The 23,966-nt window shown below is 39.8% G+C and overlaps 1 long non-coding RNA gene across 1 annotated transcript in view; it reads right to left on the reverse strand.

Annotated features, from left to right (window-relative positions):
* Positions 1-22,498, reverse strand: part of LOC141522985 (uncharacterized) — a 104,405-nt gene extending 81,907 nt beyond the window's left edge. The window contains exons 1-2 of the long non-coding RNA XR_012478284.1: positions 22,437-22,498; positions 12,125-12,347 (exon numbers count right to left, since the gene is read on the reverse strand). This is a non-coding gene — a long non-coding RNA (uncharacterized LOC141522985). The remainder of the gene's footprint in view (positions 1-12,124; positions 12,348-22,436) is intronic.
* Between the last annotated feature and the right edge of the window lie 1,468 nt (positions 22,499-23,966).

Consider the following 23,966-nt stretch of genomic DNA (forward strand, 5'->3'; position numbering starts at 1 on the left):
TCCTTCTCTTATCCTATTCCCTTACCCTTGAACTCAGTACCCTTCCTATCCCTTTGGTCTTTAGTTCTAAGTTTCAAAGGTTTTTATACCCTTCTAGATATATGTGTGTTTGTTTGTGTGTGTTTGTTTGTGTGTGTGTGTGTGTGTGTGTGTATATCTTTCATCCATCCCTGATGAGAGTTAGATTTCCAGAATTGCCAGTCCTCCTTCCCCATCTAATTCTTGACATTTTCTAGAGCTCTCTAGAGGTCATTTTTCAATGTTCAAGCACCACTATGAGCTTGGTATTTGAGTTAGGTATCATGGGAGAAGAAAATAAATAATAGGCATTAACCTGATTGTTGGATATTATAGGGGAATATTAGGCTCTGCCTTCCTTTTCTCTCCATCATAGGACATTAGACCCAGAAGGGGCCCTAAATATTCTCTAGTCCAATACCTTTAATTTACATTTGAGGAAACTGAGACCCAGGAAAGTGAAGTGACTCACTCATGGTCAGATTGTGTCTGAAGTGAGATGTGAACCCAGGTCCTGTGACTCTGGAGACAACCCTCCTTGCACTGTATCATCTAGCTTCTTCAGGTTCTCTTCGCCTTGAGGGTGCTTGGCTAGGTGAACATGGACATTGGCACTGAGTGTCTGAGAGGTTCTAAGGTAAGATGACAGCAATGAAAACATAATCCTGAGAATGAATCTGAGAGGCACATATTAAAGGGGGAAAGAATGGGGTTTGATATTTGGGCTACAGGGAATGAAAGAGAGGAAACATCAAAGAAAATCCCAACATTCCTAGCATAGGACACTGAAGAAAATGGTAGTACCAGTCATGGAGGTAGATCTGGGGAGGAAAATAAGTTGAGGAAGAGCAGTAGTTCTTTTTAACTTTTCAAATTCATATTAATGTATATTGAAATCATCAGAAGTTCAAAAGTCGACTAGATTTTGAATCAGAGAACCAAGTTTTAAATCCTAACTACAACTATGGGAATTTGAGAAAATTGCTTTACCTTTCTGGGACTGACATTTCTCATTTGTAAAATAAGGGAAGGGAAGTGGGTAGTATCTAGCTCTAAATCCATAACTTATGAAATTAAAATACAGGCATACGGCATAGAGGGCTTGTTTTGGAATCAGAAATTCTGAATCCAAATCCTGCCAGACACTTGCTACCTATATTATGCTGGCATATAACTTAACCTCTCTCTCCCTTAGCTTTCTCATTTGTCGATTGAAAATCTAAACCTATCATGACCATAACATAGCTGATGATGATGAGAGAACCTTTAGCAATTTAATGTTAGAATACAGCTTTACAAATGTATCGCATTTCAAGCTCATGGTGACCTTGAGTGATATAAATATCCCATTTTAAAGATGAGAAAACTGAAGTAGATGGAGGCTAAGTGACTTTCTCAGGGTTCTGCAGCTAGTAGGTTTCTCAAGTTATATTTGAAATTTTTTTAACCTTACAGGGTAATATAAATGTTAGCTATTATTTTAGTAACATTACTAAAACTAAAAAATCACTAATAATGATTTAGCTTCAATCCAATAAATTATTAAATGTTATATATATATATATATATATATATATATATATATATATATATATTATATATATATTAAGTGAGACCCAAAGAGGTTGAGTTGCTTGTTCAAGGTCACAGAGTCAATGTCTGCATTTGGACTTAAGTTCAAATCTTTCTGATTTAAAGTTCCTTCCACCACACCATGCTACTCTCACGTGGTTTGTCATCTCTTTGAGAACAGGGAACTGGGCCCTGGATCAAAGAATTTTGAGCTGGAAGGGGCTTAGTGACATCTCATCTAACTCACTTCCTACATAGTTATAGTGTCATGATATGAAGCTAGAAGAGACCTTAGAGGTTCTCTCATCCAACTTCCACATTTTAAAGAGAAGGAAACAGAATTCCAAAGAGCTTAGAGGAATTGTCTAAGGTCACACAGTAAATAGCAGCTTCAGAATTTGAACCAAGAAATTCTGGCTCCAAAACCATTACACTGTGCCACTTTGTCTCCAACATTATCCAGAAAGGGAAATTCTGGCTGAGAGAGGGTGAGTGACTTGCCTAAGGTCACAGAAGTAGTAACTATCAGAGATGGTATTCAAACTCAGATTACATGGTTCCAAATTACAAAATCATATCATCAGAGATTTAGAGTTCAAAGGTATCTCAGAGGCCATAGAGTCCAGCTCTCTCATTTTTTTTTTTGTTGGGTTGTGTCTAATTTTTGTGACGTCATTTGGGGGTTTCTTGGCAGAGATATATTTATTTCTCCAGCTCATTTTAAAGATGACAACACTGAGACAAACTGGGTTAAGCGACTTGCCCAGAGGCAGCCAATGGTGTCTAAAGCCAGATTTGAACTCCGGTCTTCCAGTCGCTAGGTCCAGTTCTCTCTTCTAGCCTGCCATTTTGCAGATGAGGAAACTGACTCACAGAGTTTTTTAAGTGACTCACCCAGGTTTATACAAAGTTAGAATTAAAAACCAGACCCTCTGGCTTTAAAATTCAGCTCTCTTTGTACAACATTTTGTATCTCCAGGGCCCAGAACTGCCACTTGCCCAAAGTAAGTACTTAATCAAGTCTTATTGGATTGAATTGGTTTTGTTTCACATTTTCAAGGAAACCCTGTCCAATTACCGGAGATGATCATGAGATGGGACAGCTTCATAGGAGGAAAGAGACCTGTCCGGTGCAGTCTCAGAGTAGAGGAGGGGAGGGAGGCCACTCAAGGATACTTGAAGGAGATGCTAGAACACGGTAAGTGAATGTTGAAAGGAGAAGCACAGGGGAGCTCAAGATCAATCGAACAGAACCCAATTTTGTGTGTGGGACCTAAATTAGAGCTGACCCCTTACCTCCATGAGGCTTGCCAAAAAAAATTGATACACCTTGAATCTTGCAAGGGAAGAAATCATTCAAAAAACCCTGACTTAAGTGAGACTTCATGGTGTGAAAAACACTGCAGCATCAGAGGGACTGAATAACCCAAAGAATTATCACATAAAGTGGGGGAGGTAATACACATTCTAATTTTTAGGGGATGGGAAACAAAACTGTCCCTCTCTCTCTCATCTGATTTAAGGCCATTGCATGAGTTAAAATAATTCCATGCAGAGATGGGTGAATGAATCATACACATTCAGAAATTGTTTGTCCTAATGAATATGACCACAGAGATCTGCCAAACAAAATAACCTTCAAGAACCTTGAGATATTTGCTTTGAAAGTGGATAGATTCCACATATCTATTGGAGAGGTAACATGATAGAGTGGAATTAGGAGACCCGGCTTCAAGTCCTGCCATAACATTTCCCATCTTTGCGACCTTGGGCAAGTCACTTAATTTCTCAGGGCCTCAGTTTCCCCATCTGTAAAGTGATGAATTTGAACTTGGTGATCCATGAGGACCCTTCCAGCCCTACTTTGAGGGATGTTATGATGCCTGGGTCCATCTCACCCCAATGCAGTTATAGGATAGAGACAATGTCCAATTTCTTTCAGATATTCAAGAGATGATCATTAGTAATAATAACTAAAATTGTTATTAATAAAAGCACTGGATAAGAGCTCAAAGGATATAGATTCAAATCTCTAGCCTGTTACTTCCTCCCTTTATGACTTTTAGTAAGCCATTTGATTTTTTTTTAGGCCTCAATTTTCTCATCTTGGGGGGTTAAGCTAGATCAATATTTCTCAAGCTTATTTTGTCTTTATGCATTTAAATTTTTATATTTTTTATATTTTATATTTTTTATTTTATTTAAATTTTAGATTTTGAGAACCCAAAAGAACCCTTGCTTATGTGAGTACTATCAAGATTTGCCATATTAAAAATTAAACCGATCATTTAAACATATTTATATATTTTTATTTGTCTTAAAATAACTAACAAACTCAGATGTTAACACATAACATTTTAATGGCAGTGGAGTAGCTTTACATATTGCAAATCTCTTTCGTGTCTGGCTTAATAATGTTTGTCCTTCATTTTCAAAGAATACCACAACATCAGGGAGGTGATGTCATGACAGGCACATGATTTAGATTTGAATGAGGGGGTGCCATGCTAAGTTAAGACCCTCACTTTCTCCTCCAGAGCCATCTGGGTCCTGTTGCCAGATATGAATCAAGACATCTGGAAATGGCCCTGGATGTGAGACAATCAGGGTGAAGTGACTTGCCCAAGGTCACACAGCTAGTAAATGGCAATTGCCTGATGCTGAATTTGAACTCCTGTCCTCCTGACTCCAAGTCTGGCTTAATAGAAGGAAACTGGTTTCCTTACATCTGCTACTGAAATCAAGTTGCTGTGGTGTGTCATTTGGCTTGAATTTAACAAAGAAAATTCAGCCTCACATACTGAAAAGGTCTCAGGGAAACTCCAGTACTCCTTGGATCATTGGAGACTTTAAGATGTAATAGGCTAAGGGCAGCTAGGTGGCACAGTGGATAGAGCACCGGCCCTGGAGTCAGGAGTACCTGAGTTCAAATGTGGCCTCAGACATTTAATAATTACCTAGCTGTGTGGCCTTGGGCAAGTCACTTAACCCCATTGCTGTGCAAAAAAAACCTTTAAAAAAAGAAGGAATGGGCTAGATGTCCTCAGAAGCCCCTTGTAACTCTAATTCTGTAATCCTAATAAGCTAGTTAGTAATCTGGGTTTGTAAAGCACCTTATAATTGATCCTCACCACAATGTAAGGGTCTTATTGTACAGATCAAGAAACTGAGGTGAGAGAATGTCATGGACTTGGCCAAGATCATGGCTAATTAATGTCATGAACAAGATTGGAATCCAGGTGTCCCTGACTCCAAGTTCCTCAGTCCCTTAACTAGACCACCGGGATGCCATGACAGCCAAAGTGCCATCCCCTTATCTCAAACTGCATAACTGTCATATCGGTTTCATACCCTCCAAGACAAAAAGGATGCCCCCATCCCCACTAACATGCTGATGGATGTCTTCTTGGAGATGGGGAGAGAAGTAAGGAGAAAGAGTAAGAGTTCATTTCCCCCATGTTTTCTTGTGTCTGGGATTTCCATTATCACTCCTAAGTGATGATTTCAGATTCAATAAAACACAAGTTGAAATCCAGCCTGAAGCTGACCCTGTCCATTCCTCTCAATTTCATCTGATTTCAAGCCGAATAAGAAACGATAGGTGTTAAGCAGATGAGGCAGTTTATTAATGGGCTCTTGGAGGGAAACACATCAGTTTCTTCAATGCAGGAAGTCAGCAATAAACTTCTCAGGGCTATTCCTGTCTTATTCTCCCATTTTATTTTTTATCCATGTCAGCCTCTTATCTTACCCAAACAGAAACAATCAGACCCAACTGGGCTGAATTACACAACATAAAATGCTTAATATTCTTTGTCAGGCAGTTCCAAAGGACCTGTGGGCTTGGAGAGAAGCTCATCTGCAGCTATTGGCATATTAATCACCAAGACAGTGGTAAAAATTTCCAAGGGATTGGTAGGAGTTATTTCAAAACAGCCACTTGTTCCAGATTAAACTCAAAAGGGGATAGAAACCAACCCAGGGTTGTTTATGAGTAACAAAAACCAAGAATGATACTTGCTCCCCTATTGTCTGTGACATGTGATTTCCCATGGTTTCTCAGTGGTATGTGATAGGAATAGGGGTGTTACATCGGAGAGGTAGGAAGGAGAGTTTTCAGAAGAGCAGCTGATTGAAATCACCTTCACTGAAATGAATCTGCCTCAATCGTACTTGAAGCAAGCATTAGGGACTCTGACTTTGACTTTTTTTTTCTTCCGGACAGAGAAAGAGACGTATATGGCCTACATCCACGGCAATCAGATAAATTGTGATAATGAGCCATATTCCCCTGGATCCATCCATGATGCTCTCGGGAGAAAAAGCTTCTGGGGAAATGAAAGTATCTCATTTCCCTTTCTTTCCCAAGGAGAAAGCTCACTGAATAATCATTAAAATGCAAAGCAGCTCTTAATCATATGCTATCCATTATGCATATTATATATATATATAAATATATACACAATTAACAAATAATATAAGACTTCTAGCTATTCCCCAGTAGATTAATGAGCAAAGGATATGGACAAATTCTTCTCAAGAGAACTGAAAAATATAGACACATGAAAGAAAGGTGAAAATCACTAGCAATATGAGAAAATTGGGAGTGACAAAAAATGCCATCAATATTGGAGGAGTTAACAGGTGACAGGTACACAAATTCTTTGCTGGTGGAGTTGTACTAACTTTTTTGGAATTATCCCCAAAAGAATAACAAAATGTCCAAAAAAATTCATGTGAAACAGATGCTCAACTCCTGGTGACAGCATAGAGTGAAGGATAGAGTACCCACATCCTGTTTCTTTTCTAGATTTTCATTAACACTGTTCTTTCCTAGTTCTGTGTGTCTAACAATGCCTTCTCAGTCTCCTTGGCTGGTTCTTCATCTATGTCAAAGTCACTAAACATAGATGTCACCCCCCCAGGGGTCTCTTCTGCTTCTCATTCTATCCTATCTCACTTGGGGATCGGGTCGAATTGGCATTTCTATACAGATAACAGCCAAGTTTCTGTATTCATCCCTAGTGTCTCTCCTGAGCTATAGGCACACAGCCTCACCTGTCTTTTGGACGTGTAAAACTGGAAGTCCCACAAGCATTTCAAATTCAACATATCCAAACTAGAACTTATTGTCTTTCCCTCCAAATATTCCCCTCTTCCTGTCAACAGCACCCACCATCCTCCCTGTCACTCAGTGATATCATCCTTGACTCAGCCAAACAGTCAGTCAACAAATGTTTATTAAGTGCCTACTATGTGCCAGATAATCTGTTAAACATTGGGAGATGACTTCTTGACTCCTCAATTCCAGTCATTCCATATTCCCAGATTGTTGCCAAATCTTGACTTTTCCATGTTCCTAATATCCCTAATGGAGTTCTGCTCTCCACTCATCCAGTCACAATCCTCATCAGGTCTTGCCAGGATTATTACAATAACCTTCTAATTAATCTGCTTGCTTCAAGTCTTTCCTCACTATAATCTATCCTCCACTCAGATACCAATTGGTTTTTTTTAAAATAATTCATCTTGGGGGCAGCTAGGTGGCATAGTGGATAAAGCACCGGCCCTGGAGTCAGGAGTACCTGGGTTCAAATCCAGTCTCAGACACTTAATAATGACCTAGCTGTGTGGCCTTGGGCAAGCCACTTAACCCCGTTTGCCTTGCAAAAATCCTAAAAATAAAAAGAATAATTCATCTTGGGGCGGCTAGGTGGTGCAGTGGATAGAGCATCAGCCCTGCAGTCAGGAGGACCTGAGTTCAATTCCAGCCTCAGACACTTAATAATTACCTAGCTGTATGACCTTGGGCAAGCCACTTAACCCCATTGCCTTGCAAAGACCTAAAAACAAACAAACAGACAGACAGACAGATAGATAGATAGATAGATAGATAAATAAATGAATGAATGAATGAATGTACAAATAAATAATTCCCTAGCTGTGTGGCATTGGGCAAGCCACTTAACCTTGTTGGCTTGCAAAAACTAAAAAAAAATTTAAAAAAAGAACATGCTGTTGGAAGAAAGGCACCAGAAGACTTGTTCAATGCAATGCTGTCACAAATCTTCAATTTCTTAATTTAAAAAACCCTCAATATCAGTAATAAAACAAAGCATTCTTTTCCATGTAAGATCAAAGCTAAAACAGTAGGGTCTTTGTCATTCACCTTTGGACCAGCTCAGTTTGGGGGCCATAAGAAAGGACACCTCAGTGATCCATTTGTCTCTTGTTCTCCTCCTAGCCTTTCCATCAACATATATAGAGATAGAGGAGAGAGAGAGAGAGAGAGAGAGAGAGAGAGAGAGAGAGAGAGAGAGAGAGAGAGAGAGAGAGAGAGATAAGGATAGGGATAGGGACAGGGACAGGTACAGATACAGATACAGATACAGATACAGATACAGATACAGATACAGATACAGATACAGATACAGATATAGATATAGATATACATGTATCTATATATATACATACACACACACACACACACACACACACACACACACACACACACACATATATATATATATATTAGGAAACCAAAAATTCATATAATTTGCTTTATTGCTTTATTGCTATCTGAAACCACCCCATAGTTCTAGTCACAAAAGTTGTAGAGATAACCAAGCTCATTTAAGTAGGAAGGAGACTCCCAGAAGCCAGGTAAAGTCAACATTGCAAGCACTTCTACATCCCAGTCACTGCAAAGAGGGTGTCCCACATGGCTGCACTCAAACAAGCCTGCTCCTAGCAGGCGATTGGCCGTGTTGTCATTCAGGTCCTGAAATATACATGTTTGATTCTCCCCATGATAACAGGAAGTTAGCGTAGTGTCTTCAGAATCGGGTCATTCCAGACAAACCTCATTTCTTTTGGGGGGCAAAGCCACCAGATTAATAAATTGAAATGATGTAGACCAAATTTACCTTGATTCCAACAAAGTGTTTGGAACATACCTTATAGTATCTTTGTGCACAATATGAATAGATGTGGGTCAGACAAAAGCACAGTTATGTGAATTCTAAACTCACTGAATGACTAGACTCAGAGAATAGTAGTGAAGTTGTCATGTTGACTTGGAATGAGGTCCCTGGTGGAGTGCCAAAGGGATCTCTGTATTCTATAGTATGAACAAGTCATTATTCCAAAAACTAGGAGTGAAAAGTTTTTGTTTTTTTATGAAAATGAAACATCATCCCTCCTTACAAGGAGCTCAGATTCTACTGGCAATATGATGATATGTACAGAGACAGGAATAACAAGATAGATCATGGGATAGGGTGAAGGGGAGATCACACAGTTCTTGGCAGAAATTTGAGAAGGAACGTGTTATCATCTTGGAGAGAGGTGTGACACTGAAGGTTTCAATAATAATGACAAATCATTGTAGTTAACATTTCTATAGCACTTTAAGGTTTACAAGGCATTTTGTATATGTTATCTCACTTGGCCCTCAAAAGAATTCCCTATTGTTGCTGTTCAGTCATCTCAGTCGTGTCCAGCTCTTTATGATCCCATTTGGTGTTTTCTTGGCAAAGATACCAGAGTGGTTTGCCATTTCCTTTTCCATCTAATTTTACAGATAAGAAAACTGAGGCAAGCAGGGCTAAGTGACTTGCTCAGGGCTACACAGATAGTATGTGGCTGAATCTAGATTTGAACTCAGAAAGATGATTCTTGTTGACCACCTAGCTGTCTCCAATTCGTGAGGTGACTTTATCTCCCTTTTACAGATAAAGAAAATGAGGCAGATAGAAGGTACATAGCTTGCCTAGAATCACACATCTGAGGATGAATTTAACTCACATCTTCCCCACCCCTAGGTCCAGTGCTCTATCTACTGTACCACCTAGCATCAGCAGAACTTGGCAACTGTTTAAATAGTTAAATGAGGGGACGCTATCAAAAAAGAAAGAGCTAAATATGGTTCCAAGGTTGCATGCAGAGATAACTGGAAAAACGTTGGAAACCACAATGATAATAAGGAAGTTTAGAGGAGGAGTAAGTCTAAAAGGAAGACTATGAGATCCATACTAGGTAAAGCATCTTTAAACATCATCGGAACATTAAATAACATCAGGATATCAAAAATACAGCAATGTATTAAAAAATACATAGGATGTCCAAGTAGAAAGGTCAAGTAAGCAGTTGGAGATGATGGTTAGAGTTTGTGGAGGAAATAAAGGCTGGATGGAGGAACGATCCTCTCTAGAGGTGATTGTTGAGAACATGGGAGTAGATGCCATCCCTGAGAGAGAGAAAGAGGAAGAAGAGAAGGCTGCCTCCATCAGACCCTGGAACACCCATCCTTAGAAGGTGAGATGTGACTGACAATGCAGTAAAGGAGAATATGAAGGGCCAAACCCAATGAAGTGAACTCATAAGAGAACAGTGTCACAGAAGACAAGGTAGAAGACAATTCAGGAAGATGACGTGGCTGGGGTCCAGAATGGCAGAGAGAAAAGAGATCATGGGGTGGTAGCAAAAACACTGGGCCAGGGATCAGAAGATTCCCATTCAAATTGGGACTGGAAATTACTGCTGTGTTATTTAACAAGCACTTATTAAGTGCTCAGTATATGCAATGAACTTTGTTAAGACCTAGAGGAGGAAAAAAAAGCAAAAACAGTCCCTTTCTTCAAGGAGCTTATAGTCTAATAAAAGAAGAGATTTTTAAAAAAAAGTACATACCAGTTACATAAAGAGTAGAATAGTAGCCTTCAAAGTAGAAGCACTAAGTGGAGAGAGGAAGATTCTCTAGAAAGACCTCTAGTAGAAGTGAATTCTAAGAAACAGAAGTGAGAAGGGACATCTTTACAGGCACATAGGGAGAGGGATGTGAACTAGAAATGGTTCTAAGGAGAAAGCAGCTCCTTTGTAAGGCATTGGGGTCCCTGTTTACTGGAAGAGACCATGCAGCTGCTTTTATCCTTTTTCCAGGATCTTGCAGAAGAGATTCCTATTAGACCTGATTCTGGCTTCTAAGGTTCTCTCTTTCAGTCTAACATCCACAGATTTCTCCTTCCCAGACATCCTCATCTAAGTTCATTTTTTTAGGGTCTTTTTGCAAGGCAATGGGATTAAGTGGCTTACACAAGGTCACACAGGTAGGTAATTATTAACTATCTGAAGCCAGATTTGAACTCAGGTCCTCCTGATTCTGGTTATCCACTGCACCACCTAGCCGCCCCTGTTAATTTTTTTAATAAACATCCTCAAAACAAGTAGGGGAAAGATTTTAGAGCTTAAAATGTAGTGTATTAATAAATCACATAAGACTTTCTCATGATAGTATGACAGGCTTGGAGGGCAGACATGCTATTTCATTAAGCAAAAGAATTTCTTGTGTAGAAATTCCCTCCACTGATGCAAGTTAGTAACTTTACTTTTTCTTACAGTCACAAAAAGTTGTCTGGGGCATGGAGAGGTTAAATTACTTGCCCAATGCCACACAGGCAGTGCATGACAGGGGTAAGACTTGAATACGAGTCTTAATAACTTCAAAGACAATTCTGTCTTACTATGACAATCTGTAGCTCATAACAATAATAGCACATATTTTCAGCACGTCATCCTCATAGATGTTGATATGGTGCTTAGAAGTTGGAGATGGACAATAGAGGCATTTTTATTCATGTTTCATAAAAGAGGACACAGGCTAAAGAGCTGAAGTTTCCCCTCTTCTCTCCCTTAAACTCCAACTATCCTCTCCATTTGCTTACTTGACCTTTCCACCTGAACATTCTGCTATTTGTGTGTATGCATGTATGTGCTATGTAGGTATATCTGAATATACATATATGTGCATATGTTCTACCTTAAGTAGACCTCAAGATCTCCCCTCTAAATTTGTTCCTTCACTAGACTTCCTTAGTATGGTTGAGTGCTTCAGTATTCTTCCATTTATCCAAGCTTGCAACCTTGGAAATACTCTTTATTCCTTTTATGATAAGGTTCCCTCATTTAGCTATTCCAGCAGTTGCCAGATTCTGTTGATCCTAGATGGTACTGGAGAGAGCCAACTCATTAAGTGCCTGAGACAGAAGTCAAATTCAGTTCTTCCTTTGCAACAAGCTGCGCCCCCTCCCCTGCTGCCTCTTGTGGGCTTCATAATCATCATTCTCAAGCAACTTTGTGAGAGTAGGCAGTATTGTTTTCCCATTTTATTATAAAGAAACTGAGGTGCAAAGACGTGTCCAAATACAGCCAGCATCAAAGACAGGTTATGAATCTTTGTCTGTGGATCCAAGGCCAGCACCTTCTCCACTGTACTTTACGCCCTGCCCCTTAATTCTGTGTGACAGCATGGGTACTAATCATTCGTATGGCCAAGGACGATAGCCTAAAGCCAGAGATTGTAGTACCCCTTAGCTTTTTGCAGTTTCCTTTCCCCCATTTTTCCCAAAAGCTGCCTTCAGATCCTAAATATTCCCCTGATGCAGCACTTTCCCTTCTTCTCATGGATGGTTTTGTAACCAGATCCTTAACCTTCCCCTGTTCATGACTGATTAGATTTTCCCCATGCCTGACTCACCTGGGATGATCAAAACAGTCCCATTGACCCATCTTGAGTCCTGCTGCTCTTGTCCTTGGCTCACTGGGTTTCCCCACTGATAGCTGTGGTCCAGGACTTCTTCTCCATCTGGTGCTTTGGCTCTTCTTTCAGACTTTGCTTTAGGAGTTCTGGCTCCTGCCAGTTGGCCCAGTCCATCTGACAGCCGTTCTTTTGCTGTTTACAGAATTTCTTCCAGGGAAGGCTGCCGACATGAGTCAATAAAGGTTTCTTCTCAGTTAGGAGTCATTAGCAATGGACTGTAACAAGGAATAACTTATCCAGAATAGTGGGAGGGTAGTAGTTAGAAAGGGGGCAGAGGAGCATGGGATTTCTACCTCTTTGTAGGAGACACAAGGAAGGAATTGAATTATCCTTGGTTCACTGATCTTCCCAAAATCGAACCCAGGAGATGAGGCCAAACCAAGCAATTTTAAACTTTCCCCATCACTGAAACTCCAGGTCCCACCTTGTAGAAGTTATAGCCCATGCATCTATCTCTTGGAATTTCTAGTTTCTTTCAAAAGTCACCAATGCCACCAGTTATGTGATGTTTTCCTTTTTCTCTCAACTGCTAGAACTTACCTTCCAAAATACTCACATAAAGCTTCCATGGCTATCTGCCCTCTCCCTCAATAGACTGGAAACCCACTGAGAAAGGCAGCATTTTGGTTTTGTTACCCCACTCTCTTGCCCAGGACCTCATCCATAATAGGTACTTAATACTTGCTTGCTGATTCTTTGAATTAAAAAATTGGAAATTAAAAATTATTAGGATTTCTAAGGAGCTGTTTTGTCTATTCCAAAGACCTAGGACTTTCTCCCTCCTCTCTTCAAGAAGTTCCACTGGCTCCCTTTTACCTCTAAGATGAAATGCCTCATCTGTCTGGTAAGGTCTTGTTCATCCTGAGAAGTCAATCAATGATGTTTCAGTCAAGAAAATCTCTTCACTTAACTCTTCTGGGACACCAATTTTGAAAACTAAATACATCAGTCACAGATGCCTAAGACAGACTAAACTGGCCCCACATCACAGAGATCAGATGAATCAAAGAGAATCCTCTGAACCCAATGTCCATATTCAAATTCAAAGTCATCTGGCCATCATTTCAAGTTCCTTTTCAAGTTTTATTGATGTTTTATGCCACTGTTTTTACTCTTATCTCCATCATGTTGACCTTTTTTTCATCAGATTCTCTCTTCAGCTAATTCAATTTGATTCCCCAAGAATTTAAACAAGCCAGGTACTGTACTGAGGAAATGGGGGCAAAAAGACAGAAGCAAATCAGCCCCTGCCCCCCAATGAGTTTACAACCTATTGGGGAGAATGACAAATGCATAGACAAGTAAATACAAAGCAGGTACATAGAGACAGGCTCAGAGATTTCAGTGGGATAGTGAAGCGTAGGTAGGTTAGTATCTCTTCAGTGACTTACAGTCTTAGAGTGTTGATCGGGACACTGAGAGATAAAATGACTGGATCCCGGGTCCCCCTGGCTATAAAGCTGCTCTTCTACCCTCCCATACTACACTTTCTCTCATGCAATGGATACAAAGCAATGAGAAAAAGGAAAAGGGGAAGAAGAAAAACTGGATTATAAGTAAATCCATCACTGGCCATGTCTAACAGAACTCTGCACTTCTCATCCCTGACGTTACTCCCAAAAGGAGAAGAGAATGTTTCAGCATCTCTGCTCCTGGATCTAGGGCAATATCATCTTTTAAATTAATTTTTTTTCCAATTAACAAACATTTTCCTCTCTCTTGTTCTCTCCCTGCAAAAAAGAAAATGAAAACTCTTTTTTTTAACAATTGTGCCTAATCAAGCAAAACAAATTCTTCATTGGCCATAAATGGAATTTGTAGTCAACATATTTCATCTCTGACCTCTACATCCTCAGATGGGTAGCATTATTGATTATTGATTCTCTGACATTGTAATTGGTCTTTGTGCTGATCAGAGTTAAGTCTTTTAAAATTGTTTGTCGTGTTATTGCATGTTACTGCATGTCATTGTATAGAAATCATTTTCCTGGTTCTTGCTCCACTCTGCAATATTGAGGGAATGGAATAAGAACCTACTAAGGTACTAGGCTTTCTGTTGAGGGCCTTACAAATATTAATGCATTGGGTCCTCATGGCAACCCAGTGACACAGAGTTCTCTTTTAAGAATAAAATCGCTATTTTAAATTTGAGGAAACTGAGGCAGACAGAGGTTGTGTGACTTATCCAGGTTCAAACAACTAGTGTGTATACGAGGGAAGACTTGCATTCAGATTTTCCTGCATACAGGAAGCATATACAGAGTATTTATAGCAAATGAAATTTAAAGGAGAACCGTTCCTCCAACAACAGGCCAGGAGAGGTGATCCAGTTCAATGGGACAGTTAGAAATACTTTCATTGGTATCCATGGTAGAGCCAATATTCCCCAGGCCCCAAGAGTATGATCCAAAACAACAACTATTCAATTTTGAACTTTAAGTCATGAGTTCAAATCTTGTCATTCCAATTCACTGCAAATCACTTCCCTTCTCTATCTCTTCTATTAAATCAGAAGGTTGGAATAGATGATCTAAGCCCTTCCAACCCTGACTCCTGTGACTTGACCTAATAAATACAGGAGGAATGGGGGCATTTCGCAGACACCTTCAGAGCTCAGTCTCCTCTTCTTTAGAATGAAAAAAAATGGCCAAATGACCCCCAAAGTCTCATACAAAACTAATTCTATGATTCTGTAAAGGAGCCACTCAAATACATAAAACATGGCTGTACTTAGCACAATAGATGTTTAACCTATTTTATTGATGCTAGAGATGAGAACTTTAAAATTGTGATGTGTTCAAAGATTAAAATCTTCATTGGAAACCACTAAATAAATAGAATTCTTTCTGGATTTGTCCCCACTCTCCCTCATCAAAATGGAATGCCTTCTGTCCAATTTCTATGAAGTTCATTCTAAACCCATCCTCACCTAGGATGAGAGGGCATGGATTGGGTTCTGAATTATCATCATGTGACTGCAGTGAGAACACTGCAAATATCAAGTCTGAGACCAGAGCAGTCTTCCCTGGTGATAACAGATCACTGCATTACCTCTCCCTATAGCAATGCCAATTTGAATGGCAACTTTCTGATGGAAAAACCCTCAGTTTCCTTTTCAGATCTTTTCAAAACAGATTGGAATAAAGACCTTCCTGGTTTCCTTTAGTCCCAACTAAACTCCCACCTTCTACCTGGAACCTTCTGCAACCTCTCTTAATTTCAGTGCCTTCCCACTAGTAATGATTTCCCATTTATCCTGTCTATTTGCCTCATTGCTTTGCAGACATTAACTTGCCTCTTGACTTCTTCATTAGACTGTAAGTCCCTTGAACTCATTGGCTTGTCACTTGACTCTTTTTTGTATCTCCAGCAACTAGCATAGAGTCTAGAAAACAGTAGGCACTTAATTAATGTTGAGTGATTGATAGATGGGAAGATGGAAAGAGACTGAATTTGGATTCAGAAGATTGAATCTGCCTCTGCTTTTTAGTAAAATTTATGTCACATTTAATAGTTAGCATTTTATTGTACTTAACATTTACAAAGTCTTTGCATATTTTTAAGCTTTAAAACTTGCAAACCCCATGGATTATTTGATCTTTACAACATACCAGTGAGATGGATAATCTTGTGATCCCCATTTTACAAATAAGGAACCAGACAGAGGTCAAATTATTTGCCCAAGGTCTCACTGTAATCTTGGTAAAGTCCCTTTACTACTCTGGACTTGGGTTTCCTGCTGTGCGATGAACGTGAAGTGGATTTAATTATCTGTAAGATCCCTTTCAACTCTCTATCTGTGATCGTAATAGGGGTCCAAGGCAAGAAACATGAGACGGTAAGGCAGTCTTCAAGTCCTGCCCTATGGGTCAGCCTCCATTCTAGAAATAACCAGGAAGCTTATTGCCTTGAAGAGTGAGTTGAGGGTTTGTAATTATGTCTCTAATATTGGTGCTCTGAGAAAAGTCCCAAAATGGATGCTTTCCTTTGAAAAGAATTGGATTTCAAAGTAAATGACCCTCTGCCAACCAGCATCATTGGCACCTTTCAAATGGCTCTTGAAAGTCAAAGCACTGGCCTTTATATGCTCCCTTCCACCGGAGCATGCAAGAAAAACAAAGGAACCAGTCAAAGAAAGAGCCAAGTTAGTTCTCAAACATTGGAGAGCAGAGTTTGACTCATTCTGCATCGAAATCTGCAAGAATCAGCTGCAAAAATATAAGCAGATATATATATATATATAGTTATATACATATATATGTTTATGTGAATACTAACATGTCTGTGCAGAAGGACCTTTCTCCACTGTTCATTTTCAGAATTCTTTAAGCAATACTGAGCTCATAAAAGGTATGGTGAATAGCAACTCCCAGAAAAGAGCTTCCAGCTCTGAGCAGGAAAGGAATTGTTAGGTCCGGTGTCTAGAAATACCAGTCAAAAGTCTCTCCTGACTGTTGGGAGCCAGAGTTGTAGAATCAATAAAGCCTTTGGCTTACACAAAATTGAGAAGGTTGTCCTGGCACCCAAAGCAAGCTGCCATGTCAAGCAGTTTAGCTGTGGTATTCAACAATGACAACCAACAAAGCTTGGCAAGCATTGTGAAAGCCACATGAAAAATGAGAGCCACGAGGGCCGCAGTTGAGGGGTGAGGCTTTCAGAGGAAAATATTACAAGCCTCTTCAGGATATAGTTGGGTTTTGATAGGATGATGGATCTCATTGATGAAGGGCAGTAAGACACCCCAGACATTTTCTATTCCTGAGTCACTTTCAGGTATTTGCATCTAGAGGGAGCTATATCAGACTCCCATATGACTTCTAATTCTGAGAAATTGCAGTCCCTACCAACAGCTAAAGGAAATTTAAAGTCTCAACCAAGGAGCTTAATCAGTCATTGGCCAGGGAAGGTGGAACGAGGGAGGTAGATGAGAACAATGACAAAGGTGCTTGATAAATGTGAATGGGGGGAGAGGGGAGGGATGTCGCAATGGGGTACTATTCACAGTGGGGTACTATTATGCTAGCCCCACCAAACCTCACACAACTAGGTAGGGTTTAAAGCTGGACAGGAACCTATAGGTCATTTAGCCCTACAACCTCACTTTATGGATGAGGAAACTGAGGCACAGAGACATTAAGTGGTCTGTCCAAGGTCACAGGTTAATAAAAAGGAAAGATAGGATTTGAATACAGGTCTTCTCATTTTAGTGCCTCTACTTTTTCTTCTATGCCATATTGTCTCTGCAGCAGGCAATGACTAGGGGCGATGTTTATCCCAAACAAACTATCATCGAGATGTAGAATTTTAGATTAAGTTAAAATCTAGGAGCAAGACCATCTTCCAGACACTTCATGTATCATATAGACAAACCCTAGCATGCTTCAATGCACGTTGCTATAATCAGGAGGTGGGAATAGAAAGGCAGCATCTGCTGCCAGTAGACATAATAAGTGTGCCCACCTCTTCCCACATGGAAACTGGGATCATCTAACAAACACAGTTGGGAGAAGGAGGATTTCTTCATTCATGTTAAATATGACTCATTTTTCTCCTGTTAGTTTCCTTAAAGGAGAAAGAGTAAGAAAATCAGGTGAAACCCCTATGCAGCAGAAGAGGCAGCTCCAGGAGGCTGGTGCTCCTTGGCATGTTTCCCTTGGTACCTTTGTCTGCTTTCTCCCATGCTGGGGACGTGTCTGGTAGAAAGCCTTGGGTTCTCTACTATGCTGTCAAACTCCCGGGGTCCCACCTGCAGCCTCACTTGGTGATAGTTAAATAGTCATTTTATTGAGGGCCAACTAGTATTGTGTTGGGTTCTCAACAAACAATTCTTGGCTTATTAATTATCCTGGGAAGAAGGAAGGAAGCACAACAGAGAGGAAGATAGACCAACAAGGGCAATCAGAGAGCTCCTCATTCCTCTCCATGGAGTCACAAAGAGTTGGACACAATGGAATGATGCAACTACAACAAGAACAACACTTTCTCCTTCGTTCTTCTTCATTGAAAACAGTCCGTGGATGTCAGAGGGCCCCAGAAAAGGGGCCAGTCTGTCTGCTGGAGAACGCTTAGCTTAGAGTCCATAAGGTCAGATCATGTTTAAAGAAAAGTAGCGCCATCTGGTTTCCTGCTATGGAGGAGGATCCTTTCCAGGTGACTTGCAGCGGAAATTTTCCGTGTGGACTGTCTCCTCCATGAGACTGTGAACTCTTTGACATAGGTTTTCTGGTTGCATCACTAATGCTTATCATGTAGTAAAGAACTTAATGATTTTTATTTATTCATCTTTATAGAATGTTTTAAGCCTACAAAATGTTTTATACAGATTCCATTTGATCCTCCCAACATGCCAGCTGAGATAAATTTTGTACCCCCATTTTACACGTGAAGAAACTGAAGGCTCAGAAAGATCAAATGACTGCCCAGAGTAATGTAGTTGACCAATACCAAAGCAGGATATGAACCTGAGTTTTTCTATAGAACTCTACCTCCTAGGCCTTTCTACTTAAACTTTTATTCCTTAGTTTCTTTCTTTGTAAAATGAAGATGAGCTCTTCTGACTCCACAGGTAGTTTTCTCAACCAACCCCATTTGGTTATCCTTAGGATAGAATTCCTCCTTCACTGTGTTACAATAAAAGATAAATTCACTTACTCCCAAGACTCTTTTCACTTTTGCCTTTATTTGTAGCAGTATCTGGTAAATAGAAGGTGTATAATAAATGCTTGTTGCTTGAGTGAGTTAATGGAGGTTGGTGGTACAGTGGAAAGAATCCTAGATTTAGTCAGAGAGTATCTGGTTCAAATATCACCATGGGCAGTGGCTAGTTATCTCACCTTATGCAAGTCACTTGGCCTCTCTGAGCCTCAGTTTCCCCCTCTGTAAAAGGTTAATAGATGAGTTCTACTCTTAAGTTCTTCTGAGGAATGTCTGGGTTCCCTTCCAGCTGTAGATCTTTAGCCCTATAATTCTAGCGACAAATGAAATAGAAATAGAAATCCCAGTCTTCTCACCAAATGGATTCTTTTTTAATTTTACTACTCACAAGGTCAATTACCTACCCTAAAACTTAGTCAGACCTCCTTAAGTGTCAAATGTGGGAGACAGACTAAGAATTCTGTTTTTCCAGGTTCTCCTCCCCAAATATAAAGGTTATTTCATATCCAGTACTTAAGATTCAAATATCAATATTAAAAAAATGATTGAAGATGAAAAACTACTTTGTCTTCCTTACCAGAGGACAGAGGTACTGACTCATTTCCATTATATTAACAAAAGCATTCATAAAATACTCTGCACTGAAGGAGGATAAGGGGGAAGCATTTCAGTTAAGCTTTGGAAAAGCTCCCCCACTTCTATTCGTCTCCCAACTAAATCAGTTCCATTCCCTGGCAAGCTCTCATCTCCCACTCAATTGACATTTGTTTTTCCAAAATTCAAAGGATCCAGAGTTATGCTTCTGACACTTGAGTCTACTCATGAGCTCCCAGATGAAAAAAAGGGTTCAGAAATAAAGAGGAATCCCCCCCCCCCACCATCCCATGCCTCTGCAAAGGCTCTGACTGCTGAGGAGGTGAAATGTGTTTGCCACTCCAATGAGCCAGGCTAAATTTTCTGGCCTAATGGAAGTGAAGGGAGGCTAAGCCATGAATGCTAAAACAAGCTTCTTTCTGGGACGTGACCCCTTGCTGATTCCCCTGCCAGTTGTGAGCCTTTGGGTGGCAGAGGTCAACAGAATCATAGAAGCCTCCAGTTTGCTGCCCAGTTGAACAACCCTATTCTCAACCTCCTAGGTCCTGAGATTGGGGAAGGAGCAAAATAGAGTTAGGGGGACAGGGGCAATAGAGGAAGGAAAGATTCACCCCATGAAATTAGTAATGGACCCATTGATAGGGGAGCCAGGTTTGTTCCATAGCCACACACACACACACACACACACACACACACACACACACACACACACACGAAGATAGGGAGCATAAGCTGCTTGATTCTGCCAACCTTTAGGTTTCTCCCTCAGAACTAATAAAGTATTTTCAAAGTTGAATTACCTCTTTCTATTCACAAGAGAATTCTGGTGTCATTTGAACTTGGCCCACATGGGTATTCAATACTCTTTCCAGTCTCTAAGACTTTGTCCCAGCCTGGTCCCATGTCAGGAAGGCGCTCCTTCCTCATCAAGGACCCTTAGAATCCCTTCTGTGTTTCATAGCCCAGCTCAAGTACTGCCACCTAGAAGAAACCTTTCCCTGTTCCTCCCAACTATTGGCATTCCCTGTACCCTAAAATTATCTAATGTTTACTTTTAAGACAATATTTAAGGCAGTGTTTAGAGAGTTGACCTTAGAATGAGGAAAACTTGGGTTCAAATTCCTCCTTTGATGCCAACTGGTTGTATGACCCTGGACAAGTCCCTTAACTTCTCACTACCCCAGAGAATTTCCTAAATTACAGAAGAGATATTGATGTGCCTTCAGGGAGCCCCTAGACCAAGCAACACACAAGTCTGGCAAAAGACAAAAAAAAAAAAATACTTTCTACCTATTTTTATTGCCTGAATAGAATCAGAGATTAGATCTAGAAGGGACTTCAAATGCCATATCAACCATTTCACTTTACTGGAAAGGAATACTGAGGTTCAAGAGGATTCCATGATTGGCTCAAAGACTCAAAGGCAATAAGTATCAGAGATGACATTTGAATCCAACTCCTCAGACTCCAAAATCTGTACCAAATAATGGAATCTCCTCTCTAATAAAAATAGAAGCTCCCTGAGGGAAGGGGCGCTTTGCCTGGCATCCTCACAGTATCTGATTCATAGCAGAAATATAATACAATATAATGTGTCATGTGAAAATGAACTAAAATGGGTTGGATCTGCTTTCATTCTGATGGAGCATGAGAGATAAAGATGGCATTATGGTGTCCATTTTATAGCTGATTCCACTGAGACTTCTTCAGGTTAACATAAGGAAGATTAGAGTTCTGTTTTCCCAATCTGTAGTCCTTTCATCTATTTAAGCTCCGGGGAAGAAATGTCCTATTTTTAGGACATAAAGATTTGCCAACCCAGCAAGCCCTGTGGGCAAACAACATTCACTTATCCATTAAAAGGTTATTCCTGTCAAGATATATGGAGCCTTAGACTGAGGCTAGTTCAAGCATTCAACTAGAAAAGGTGTTTTAGAAGGAGCAGGTAGGTGGTTGCATGAAGCCAAGAGATAAATGGAATGATGATGACAAGAGACTCAATTCAGCAAAACAACGATTTGGAAGGTCCCCTCAGAACACATAACTAAGAGTAAGTTGGCAGATAACATCACAGGCCAGAAACATGCTATTTAATCAATGGACTGGTAAAACCTAAGGATCAAGAAAACTGGATGCCTTCAGGTTCTTCGTTCTACTGAATGTGTGTCTGTGAGTTCATTCTTAAGCCTCAGTTTCCCCATCTGTGTAATTATGATGACACTAGAATTAGACTTTCATCCATCACACCATATTATTATGAAGAAGACACTTTGTAAAGTTTAAAGTATTGTGTAATGTGAGATTTTCAGTATGAGAGAATAGAGGATAATGGTGAGGTTGCAAAACTCCTCAACCCCCTCTTTCGTTGGGGTAGCTAGGTGGCGCAGTAGATAGAGCACCGGCCCTGGAGTCAGGAGGACCTGAGTTCAAAGAGTTCAAATGCTTAATAATTGCCTAAGCTGTGTGACTTTAAGCAAATGACTTAGCCCTGTTGCCTTAAATAAATAAAATTTAAAAAGAAAAAGAAAAAAAACCTTCATTTGTTTCTGTTTATTTAAGATAAATGATCTTGGAACTGGAAATGACAGAACAAAATACTTAAAAGGGAGATGAAAGCCAAGACAAGGGAGGGGACGTTAAATGACTAAATCACTGTCATCAGTGAGTTCAAGTTTGTACAGATTAGAAGCTCAATATGGGTCAGTAATGTACCATAGCAATAATGATAATAACAAATAATACCATCCTTGACTTCATGAAAACACTTGTACTATCCAGTAACAGGGGTATATTAGAGCCAGTTCAAACTCGTTTGCAAGACTCAATGGGCTAGGTGGCACAGTAGATAGAGCACTGACCCTGGAGTCAGGAGGAGCTAAATTTAAATCCAGCCTGAGACAATAATTCCTAGCTGTGTGACCTTGGGCAAGTCACTTAATCCCATTGCCATGTTAAAAAAAAAGAGTCAATTGATAAAGTTTAAGTCTGAGAAAATATTTACCTTGGAAATCAGCAAATTCTGCAATTTAGGTCTTGACTTATTCTTTTATCATTTGTCTAGTCTTAAAGAAGTGATAGGGAAAATGTTAATACAATGCATTAAAAATGTGTTATCTGTACATTTTCTTTCTAATGACTGCTTATTTTAACTAGTACACGCCTTCCAGAAGGAAGATAATTGTCCTTAGGTATGCCACCTTAGTCAGATCTCCTCTGGTATATCGTATTCAGTTCTGGGAGCCACATTTTAGGGAAGATGTTAACAAGCTAGGGGGCTGGCTAAATTACCAAGGGGATTAAGACGGCCATCTCAGAATCAATTGAATAAACTGGGAAACATCTAAAGAAAGACTGTATGCAGGCATTTGTAGAGTCATTTGTTCTATTCCAACCCATAGGGCAAAAGTGCATAGCAAGGAAGCAAATTTAGGTTTTTTTATAAGGAAAAACATAATAACAATGAGAGATTTTCAAAAGTCAACCAACAATCCTTTTTTAAATGACTACAACACACTCCAGGAACCACAGATACAGACAAAAGGGCATGACCAATATGGGAATTTGTATATATGTTACAAGAGTTTTGCTCATCCATTGGGATGTATGGAAGAATAATATATGTTTCATTCTCTCAAGAAGGTTATGATATAGAGATATAAAAAAATGTAGAGATCAAAGCAATCCATCATCACTGGCATTGGACTTGCCCAGTAAAATGAGTATGAGAGACATTCAAAAGGTTGCTGTGATTAAGGTGGACCAAGAGTCCTGAAGAGTGACTTGGAGGGCATCTAGGTGGCACAGTGGATAGAGCACCAGCCTTGGAGTCAGGAGTACCTGGGTTCAAATCCGGCCTCAGACACTTAATAATTACCTAGCCATGTGGCCTTGGGCAAGCCACTTAACCCCATTGCCTTGAAAAACCTAAAAAAAAGTGACTTGGAGAGGATCACAGAAGGAATTCCAAAGGAAAGGACTAGAGAAAAACAGAAAGAACCTTGTGGGCAAAGGAAAAATAATGCAAGAATTATAAAGGCTAGTGAGACTGGATCAGAATGGGTTTAGAATAAAGACTCAGAAACTTAAGCCTACAGATGGGGATAGAACCTAGATCATTGTTTTCATTGTTATAGAGAATTTCTAAAGATGAAATCTCTTTCTATCAGCTCAGATCAACATCTTTTCTAAAACAAATAATCTGATATAACTGTTTAGAACACTGAAAAGATAACTGACTTTCTCAAGGCCATGTACACATATACCAAAAATACAGTAGTCTGTGACATTTTATGCTATTAGAGCTTATTTTAAGCTATTAAAACAAGAGTAAATGCAAAGTAACTTAAGAGTGAGGGAGGTCCAAAAAAAAAAAATTCACATAGAATGTATTATCGGACCTGAGATTTGAAAAGATCACAGGTCTAGACCCAGAAGAAACCTCAGAGGCTAACTAGCTTCCCCCACCCTTTCTTAGAGATGAAGAGATTGAGTCCTAGGGAGGATAGGTGATTTCACAGACATACATGCTAGT

This window comes from Macrotis lagotis, chromosome 4 (genome assembly GCF_037893015.1).
Source record: "Macrotis lagotis isolate mMagLag1 chromosome 4, bilby.v1.9.chrom.fasta, whole genome shotgun sequence".
In the NCBI taxonomy this organism is placed as follows: domain Eukaryota; kingdom Metazoa; phylum Chordata; class Mammalia; order Peramelemorphia; family Peramelidae; genus Macrotis; species Macrotis lagotis.